This window comes from Ornithodoros turicata, chromosome 1, assembly GCF_037126465.1.
Source record: "Ornithodoros turicata isolate Travis chromosome 1, ASM3712646v1, whole genome shotgun sequence".
In the NCBI taxonomy this organism is placed as follows: Eukaryota; Metazoa; Arthropoda; class Arachnida; order Ixodida; family Argasidae; genus Ornithodoros; species Ornithodoros turicata.
This window is the reverse complement of record NC_088201.1, coordinates 123,623,292-123,633,212: the sequence shown is the minus strand read 5'-3', so window position 1 is coordinate 123,633,212 and position 9,921 is coordinate 123,623,292.

Genomic DNA, 9,921 nt, shown 5'->3' with positions numbered 1-9,921 from the left:
GTCGCATTCTCTTCAATGCCCGGCCTTTCGCTCTAATTTTGGTCATTTCTCCCTTTCTTCTTTTGGAACTAGGTTGTGGAATGAACTCTCACATAACCTACGGTCAACAACTAGTTTTCTCGCTTTCAAGCGATCTTGCAGATTACACTTTCAACAGCGGCATTAATCTCTTTATATAGTTCAATGCCATGTCCATTTCTTCACGGCTTCATGTCCATTACTTCATTGTAGCAACCTACACCCTTTGTGCATATTGTATGTATTCACGTGTGTCATCTTGCATATTCTCTTGCATCATTATGTGCGGGCTGCTGCCTTTGCAATGCCTCTCCCTCATAAGATGTTCAATTGTATATGGATAACGTGTTTTCTTGCGGGACCGTTTAACAGGGCTTCCCCTCACGGTCCCTTATCTCAAGTGTGTTCCTGATATTTTGTGTGGCACTAAGCAAATAAACAAACAAACAAAAAGCCCTGGGAAACACTGGATCTAACTGTTACGAAGGAGGAGTCGGCGTTATTCGCATGAGCAAATTGTTTTCTACTGCCAAGGTAATTGGAAAACCAGGTAAAGAGCTCATCGCTTCCAATTTCATTTCACTTTAATAATAATTGCCCGTGAGTGACTCCGTCTGCGGAAATTCAGGAAACAGCAAGGTTGATTGTAGTTTCGGCTTAACATAGTAGCTGGAATTATGTCGACTGTTGCAGATGGACTTCTTCCTGAAAAGGTGTTGCAGCACAGCGAAATCAGCACCTGTATAACAAACAAGATGATACATCAGCGAGCGTACTGTCATACTGCCGCAATGCCCTCTGATATAAATGAGAAGAAGGTCTGAAGATACACGTCCTGAGCTTAATTTCTCATCTTTACGACTTCGTCGAAGCAATTCTCTTCAAACAATTTTTAACTTTTGTTTTATAAACCCCACCCGGTCATCCCTTTACACAGGCAATATTCTTATATGAAGTCACCGTTTGTTTTTCTTCAAAATCATGCAAGTTTGTTTTTCTTCAAAGTTTAAAATAACAAACCTGCTTGCCTTATCCGCTCTCAAAAGTCGTAGGTTGTTACCCACATAACCACGAGGGAACCACGAACGTCCCTACTCGAGCCTAACGTCTTTGCTCTTCTGGGACCTGGCGTGCACATCCCTGCTGAACCCCGCGTCGAGTTATCGGCAAAGGTCCACCGTGAATATACAGATGACGGACCCATTTCGCGTTACCTCAAAAGTACGGCAAAGGCCCCCGTGTAAATAGGGGAGACAGACGCGCTTTCCGCTATCTGAAAAGTACGGCAACGGTCCCCCGTGAATGTACAGCAGAAGGACATCGCGCGGCATCCCGCCGCTCAGTAGGTGGCGGGCGCGGAAATCTTTGAAATCACGTAATCTTCTTATTGTGCGCATGCGTGCCAGGCGAGGCCTGCTCACCGCAGTGGTGAAGATAAGACAATCCCCAGATCATCAACTTGCTTTTGTGCTTGACTGAGCTCTGTGTTGTAGTCTGATTGTAAGTGTTCATTTACCTTACTCCTACAATTGTGCCGTCTGTGGCACGCAAGAAAATGTCCAAGAGCACGCGGCATCAGCAGACATAACTGACTCGGGAGAAGACGTTTCGTAAGCTGTGTCATGCATCTCTGAAGTAACCTGCACCGTAACTTTTTGCTGTGCATCATGACCAAGCGACTGACATGTTAGTTCGTCTGTAACAACAAGTTCCCAAGAATATTCCCCCAGCGTTATGAACAGCAGTCTGTCACACCTTCCTATGTATTGAAACGTGGAAGCTTCCCCTCCTCGTCACCTCTATGTAACACGAACTAAATAACTCCAGAAATTTTAATAGCGTTATAAACTGAATTTCATCAGTTTCATTTGAGCCATTATTCAACAATTCAACTTTCTACGGCCAACGTATTACATAGTACAAGTCGCCTCAAATCGCACCTTATGCATTTACAATGGGGTCAATACATGACGCATATCCCGCGCCCTCATTCGGGCAGCATGCAGTGGTCTTCTGGTATTTTTCATTTTACTCTAAATCAAGACGCTGTCTGGGCATTAAGTCAGACACCAAAAATTTAACTTTACTTTACTAACTTTGAATGAACGCTTTTAGGAGGGAGAATGGGCTTACATTTTGTTTTTCGTGTTCCCAACGAGTTTAAACTACGTAGACTGTCCTGTTTTTTATTTTTATTTTTTTCAGGCGTTAATATGCCTGAGTAGGTCCACTTGCACTTTCATCTGAGTACCTGCCGCATCACCGATGAGGACGAGAACTATAGTCAGAGGGACGGTTGACCACAGGAGACAACGTAACTTGTATTACTGTTCCTTTACTTCTGTACGAGTATCAGCGTTTTGTGGGTCGCGCAAGTTTCTTGGTCGTATTCAGAACATTAGTGACTTGATTTCTGTTATGATTGATATACTTGCTGCACATAGGATTTTGCTTTAAAACCGAGCAGAGCGCTCAGCTGAATCAAACTACAGGAAGCATTACCATCCTATCTAAACAAATCCTAGTAGAGGCATCTATCACAGAGGCGTGCGTAAGTAACTATTTGTAATGAAATTTGCTCGACGATAAACAACACTATATTCAACATGATGTGATAAGGATCTAAAGCAGAGTTGAACACGAAAAAGAAAAAAACACATATATGTCGAGTGCCTGTGCTCTGCCTTGTCATAGGTTGTCCTTGTTTCATGAGTATCCACCTGGCAATTGGGGGAGGGGGTGCTAGCCTTTTACTTATGTGGGAAGATGCATAAATTTTAACTTTACTGCATGTAATATTTTATCAGTGTGTTATTTTTTGAAGCTTCTTCCATATGCCAGTGTCCCTATTCATGACAGCTTGTCTACTCGCTTTCAAACATGTTCCTCATTTGATGAGCTCATCTAGAGTGCTGTTGTGCATGTTTCTTAGTTAATGATATGAAGATTGTATGTAAATAAATGTTTTACGTTTACCTCCACGTTGGTTCACTGTTTGTAACCCCGTGTGCGAGAAGCGGAATTTCACAGCGGAATGCATTTCGGCATGAATACCGTGTTTAAACTGTACGTCCCTGCTCTTGTCTTGCAGAGGTAGGAGAGTGCACGTTTTTACATGTCACTTCTCGCGAAATGACTGTAATGGAAAAACGAAGACAAGGACATAGCCATCTCATGTAAACATGTCATTGAGACCGAAACGCATGCGCAGTAGAGGCGACCGCCCCTGGCAACAGGCCAGAAACGGCACAGGCTACACCCGGCCAGGAAAGACAAATGAAGAAACCCAACATGGAGAGAGACGCGCCTCCCACTACGGCACAGGGGTGACACAAACCCGCCATAGTTGTAACTACCCTCAAGCGGGTGCTTTTGGCAAAACTGCCATCTTGTCCTGGTCGCACGTCACAGAAAACGTCATTTTGATATCATGTGACTTTGTTTACATGTCGTTTCGCCGCTTACCGACATATTTTCGCCATCATAACACCAAGAGATGAACGTAATTTGCCAGCGTAAACTATGCGGCGCTTCTTCCGCAACATGGTAGCTCATTTCGCCTTAGTTTAAGTACATCGCATCGGCTCGGTGAGTCTTAACGCGCGGTCGTCGTCATATCTTTGGAAGTTGTCAACAGTACGAGGCTTTATGTGTAAAACTGCGCGTTTTACTGCGAGATTATCGGATAAAAATAATTACCGTGATCGAAAGACATCCAAAACGTCGTGCAGAAACAACAACCGCATTGTTTACAAACGGTATGACCGCCGATCACGGGCGCCGCCATCTTTAAGGTTACCTGTGCCTTGACGTTTGCTGCGACTGTCGACGTGTTGCTGAGGGCCTGTCCAGGATGCATTGCGTTCGCCCGGCACGCTTTCTTCTACGGAGCAATATATTGGATGCCACCCCTGTGCACTACGGGGACGTCCGGTGCCCTGCCTGAAATAGTAGGCACGATCGCATTGATTTCTTTTTTAATGAGATTCAATGAGAAATCAGACTGTCAATTCGTTCAACGTCTGAAAGCACGAAAGCCGACTGTTTCCTACTGACTGAATTGCAAGTTAAGCAGGGAAGCTGCCTTCGCGAAAAACGGGCTCAGCCGTGCAGTGTGGCGAAGACTGCATCAACGAAGTAATGAACCAATTCAACGAATTGATTTAGTGGGCGTCAGTGAGAAATGATGATCTCCAATTGATTTAAAGGGACCATGAAATGATTTTCGCGAATTCCGAGTACTCTGCAGGAAACCGCTCTCATGATCCCTTACTATCGTACACACATCGACTTTTAACGGTATTCACTACAACGGGGGCGCATTTATCAGACAAAAACAGCAGGGCGTGACCGCCGGGTATATGCCTTCGAAGCGGGCTTACGTCATCGCCATCCGATTCACTCAGCCAACTGTGAACGACAAGGAGGACACACCCCGCGGGACCATGTGAGTGCATGGTTTCTTTTTGACAACAACGACGTCATATATCTGCCGTCGAAATCACACGAAATATGCCGAAAGGCAAATTCTCAGCAATGGAGGAAGAGGTTATGCGACACACACATCCTCAATAGATCGTTCGGTACTCAGCAGCTCGGAAAATGTCTCCGACGTAGGTATGTTCTGACGAAGAAGAAGTTTAAAGAAGAAAATGTGCTCCGGCAACCATGCTGCCAGTCAACGGCTGTAGTACATTTCTCGTAGGATTCTGTGTCAACGGTTAGATACAATCTTGTCTTCAGGTCCAATTAAAACATATTTCATGGCGAAGTATGCAAGCTCGTTTGCAAATTTTGCAGTTTGCTCGCAAAAGTCCTTCCACGAATCGGCAACATGTTCTGTGTATGATGTCAGGGCCAGTTCGCTTCGGAGGTGGGCCGTAGCAGCTGTCGTTCACACCCGTGGTTGGTGGTACTGGTACTATGATGTTACTCGTAAGGTTTTTCTGCGCAATGTGGCTACATGTTGCACGTGCCGCAGGGTAGGACTGCGGATAATTTGGACCACCTGGGGTTTTTCGGACGTTCGTCGGACATCTCTGACACACGGTGCTGGAAGCAATGTTTACCTCCTCCGCATTGATATCGCCCTCGGCCGGGATCGAACCCGCGATCTTGAGCTCAGCGAGCTAACACGTTACCGACTGAGCTACCGATGACGGTCACGCCCGTGGTTAATATAGAGTACCTTTGCTATTTGAACCATGTTCAACTTTATATTTCACAGAGTGAATGCTTTAGTACAGGGGAACAAATTAAAAATGATCGTGGGCTTGTCAAATATCCTTTCATGGTCCCTTTAATGAGATTCGACATGTTGTGTATTATAGACTGCGCCATAGAAGGAATGAAAATTTGGCCTAATGTGTATCAATGAGAAACTGCTTTCCCATTGATTTAATGGGATCCAACATGTTGCATTGCCGCGCGAGAAGTCAGTTGCAGAAGCAACGAGCGTAATGGTGACCAACGGTACATCATCACTCTCAAACGAAGTAGTAATATGATTAGATACAACGCCGTACGTTAGTGTAGAAAATGAACTAATTCGAGAACGCGTCCAATTCAAAGAAATTAAATTGCGGAATACGAATCGTATCGAGAATATTGCACTTTGAAACTGGAACTTGAACCAGGCAACGCCTGGAGCGCTAGTATACGTCTAAAAGACGTCTAAATGTAGACTTTGGGAATGTCTGTTAGACGTCTAACAAAGTAGCTCTATTGCTCCGTATCCGTCCCCTAGCCCGGCTAACGTTACGCTAAACTACAGCTAATAGCCGGATACTTGTAGCATCAATTTAGGTCATTTTTAGACCATACGTCTAAAATGGGGAGTACTTATTAATCCACTGAGCCGTCATATAGACATGTATTAGCTATGACGTCTAAAATTATACATATTTTATACCTCAATTTTGGCACTAGTGGCCACTGTATTGGTGCATTCAGGTATATGCCCCTCATATGCACATGCAGGTATGTGTGGTTCATGCACAAAATGTCTTACAAAGGCAGCATGGATATTGGTACAATATTTATTTCTATTAACATACCAGGCACACAATGACTTCTAAACATGTGGACAAGATAGCGGACATCGTGGGCACTTCCCATCATTCCCCACAGTCACATACCAACAAATTTAGGTACACTTCCAAAGTAGATAGCACTAGACATGTACACAAAAATATGCAGTACTTGTATCACTGGTAGCTGCAAGCAATGCCTCTGTCTTGTCTTCGGGTCCATGCTCGCATCGTGATTGCTCCAAAGGCAACCAGTACTTTACACACGTGTGGGGTGGTATACGACTCTGGGTACCAAGGGACGTTTCCGAGGTACACTGAAAATAGAAAAGTGTGTGATACCTCTAGAAATGCCTGTATGCAAAAAAGGACAAGAATACAATGCAAGAAAACAACAATACAATACAATACAACAATACAATAATAGAACAATACAATGTAAGAAAACAACAACGGCCTCCGACTACCATCAACCTGGACACCAAATCACGGCCGAGAACCCGCATTAGACCTGTACATTAAACAAGTAAGCAACGACATCCTTCGCGGTATTTCCCTCGCGTGGTCACAACCTCACTAAAACACAGCGTGACATTATCAAAGCGCTAGCTGACAGAGATGATATCATTATCAAGCCCGCAGATAAGCGTGGGAGTATCGTCATCTGGCCCACAGATAAATATATTTCTGAAGCTCGTAGGCAACTCAACAATACGCAACACTACCTGAAACTGGACCATGACCCAACAAAGGAGTACACGGCGCTAATAACCCATACCAAAGAAGACCTCCACGAACGAAAGTTCATCACACGTGATGACCTCAGATATCTCACCCCATCAAACACAGGCGCAGGTTGTTTCTATTTACTGCCCAAAATCCACAAGGTACAGGGCAACGAGCCCTATACGGCTGACATCCCCGGCAGGCCAATTGTATCTAATAACAACACACCAACAAAAAGACTCTCGAAATTCTTGGACCACTATTTAAACCACATTCCGACAACACTGCCATCCCATGTACAGGACACACCCCACCTCCTCAGAATAATCAGAGATATAAGCAACACTTGTACAGTTGGTAGGGACACAATACTAGCCACGCTGGATGTGACATCACTGTATACTAACATCCAACACAACGACGGAATCACAGCCCTCTGCAATAACCTTTCTACAACAAATACCAGAAAAGACACGGAAACCATACTCGCTCTAATGGACTTGGTCCTTAAACTGAACTACTTCGAGTTCAATGGCGAATACTACCTACAAGTACACGGTACAAGTATGGGCACACCTGTTGCACCCACATACGCAAATATCTTCATGGGGTTCTTAGAAAACAAAGTTCTCAGCGCCCTCTCATTAAAACCCACTGTGTACCTTCGATCAATCGATGATATACTGATAATATGGGAACACGGGGAACATGAATTTCAAAAGCTCGTAGATCTACTGAACACCGCGCATAGCAACATAAAGTTCGCATCACAACAGTCAACTCACTTAATTAACTTCCTCGACACCACAATATCACTAGACAACGGTAACCTCATCACAACCCTGTACAAAAAGCCAACTGAGAAACAACAATATCTTCACTTCAAGGGTCACCACCCGCGTCACTGTAAGGTTGGAATTCCTAATGGGCAGAGTGTAAGACTACGCAGAATTTGTTGAAACGACACAGATTACACTGAGAAGCTTGACGAACTCTGCAGTACACTTGCCCAAAGGGACTATCCAGACTGTCTCCTAACCGAATTCCGCCGCAAGGCACTCACACTCGATCGAAACGAGGTTCTGGAAAACCGAAAAAATCCTGACGCGTGCCAAATAAGCTACATCACAAGATATTCCAACGCACTTCCAAACATCAAAGCCATTCTACAGAAGCACGAGCCCCTCCTCCAAAGCAGTGACTGACTTAGCAATATATTCACTCATCCCATACAGGTGACATACCGACGCGCAAAAAACCTAGCAGACTGTTTGGTCAATGCCAAAATCAGCAAAACGAGCACCCCGTACACGGGAACACGACCCTGCAACCTCCCGCGCTGCAAAACATGCAAGCACGTTCAACACACTAACTCCATCAAAAGCACTGCGAGCAATTACACCCACCCCGTTAACCACGCGTTCGCATGCACAAGCTCCAATGTCATATACTGCATTGAATGCGGCGACTGCTTTATGCAATACATTGGTGAAACCGGCCAACAAATGAACAACCGCCTTACCGGACACAGAACCCACACGTCCAACAAACTCCCCAAAGCAGTCGCCGAACACTTTAACGTTCCCGGTCACAATTTTGACAACATTAAACTATATATTCTAGAAACCGGGTTTAGATCCACACGCGACAGACGTGATAGGGAGTCTTATCTCATATACAAGTTCAACGCTCCTCACCCGTCCGGTATCAACAAATCACAAGGCACCCTAGAAACACTTCACAAATAAAATATGCTTTTCGCTTCTACCTCCATTATCATCTGCATGGACACTGCTTTCTGCTTTCTTTATTGCATGCCACAACACTGTATTACAAATATCTAAAAAAAAAACTTTGCTCGTTCTGGAAGTTTCCCCACGTAACCACTAACCTCCTTATCTTTCGCTATGCTTGCCAATTCTTGCCCGTTGTCCCGTTTTGTCCACGTGTTCGTGAACCTTCCATTTTTCTGTAACCGGTCTGTAGCCGAGATCACTACGTTCACATAATCCCCTCCACACTCTAACAAAGCGGCCATTCACTACGGCCGTAGAAGCCCGTACGGACCCTTTCTTCCCTCCGGGCTGTTGACCCACAATTCGCATGAACCTTTAAACACGTCACACCCAACCCTTTAAACACCATGCCAATCATGAGGACGGTGCCCAGAAGAAGAACAGTGTCTGTTCGAAATATCGGCGGCTTCTGTCCTGAGGCAACTCCCTTCCTACATCTCTACCGGTTCGCTGGATTTCTACCCATCTACGTTCGCTACTGACGATCCGATGACCTCAGGAGGTAAGCAACCCGTCCTCTCTTTCTCACATGTCGCACTCCTAGGGGATAGCTGTTACAAGTACATACACGAACACATCCCGGACGGAGAGCACGGACCTCACATACACTTCTCAAGCGGCGCAAGAATACGAGACATCATGACACACGTAACCGCCGCCCCACCGAAAATCACGCACTTCATACTCCACGTAGGGACCAACGACATCGCACGGTCGACAGCGCAACATGTCATCCAGGAATTCGAAGCACTAGTTTCCTTCATCACAAACAACAGACCAGGCGCTGAAATAGTACTGACAACGATACTTCCCCGAAGACAGAACAAACACCGAGCATACATATACCAGGACACATGGCTACAGGAGTTCAACAGGAAGGCGCACGCTGTCAACAACCATCTCATCCACATGCGTCAGGTACACACCAACGTTATGGTTATCACACACGCAGCTTTCGAATACCACGCTGAAGCACATCTCGCTCGGGACGGCATCCTCCCAAACCACGCAGGCATACGAGCTATGGCACACAACATCAAACACCTAATGGTCCATAGATGCCGTCCTGCACTGACAAACGCTCAACCACAACATCCTCAACCAGCTTACACTTTAAGTGACAGCACCGCAAACACGCCAGAACACACGATGGTATCAAAGGGGACCACAACGACCACTGCACCCACGCATACACACGCGGCAAACGACAACACTCCAAACACAACCCGCACACACACAAAGTTCACGCAAACTGTGACACGGAAGACTACAAGCACGCAAACACAGACAGATGACATCGAGGAACACAGCGAGTCTCCACAGCCACTGACCCCACAGACACGACGCACGCG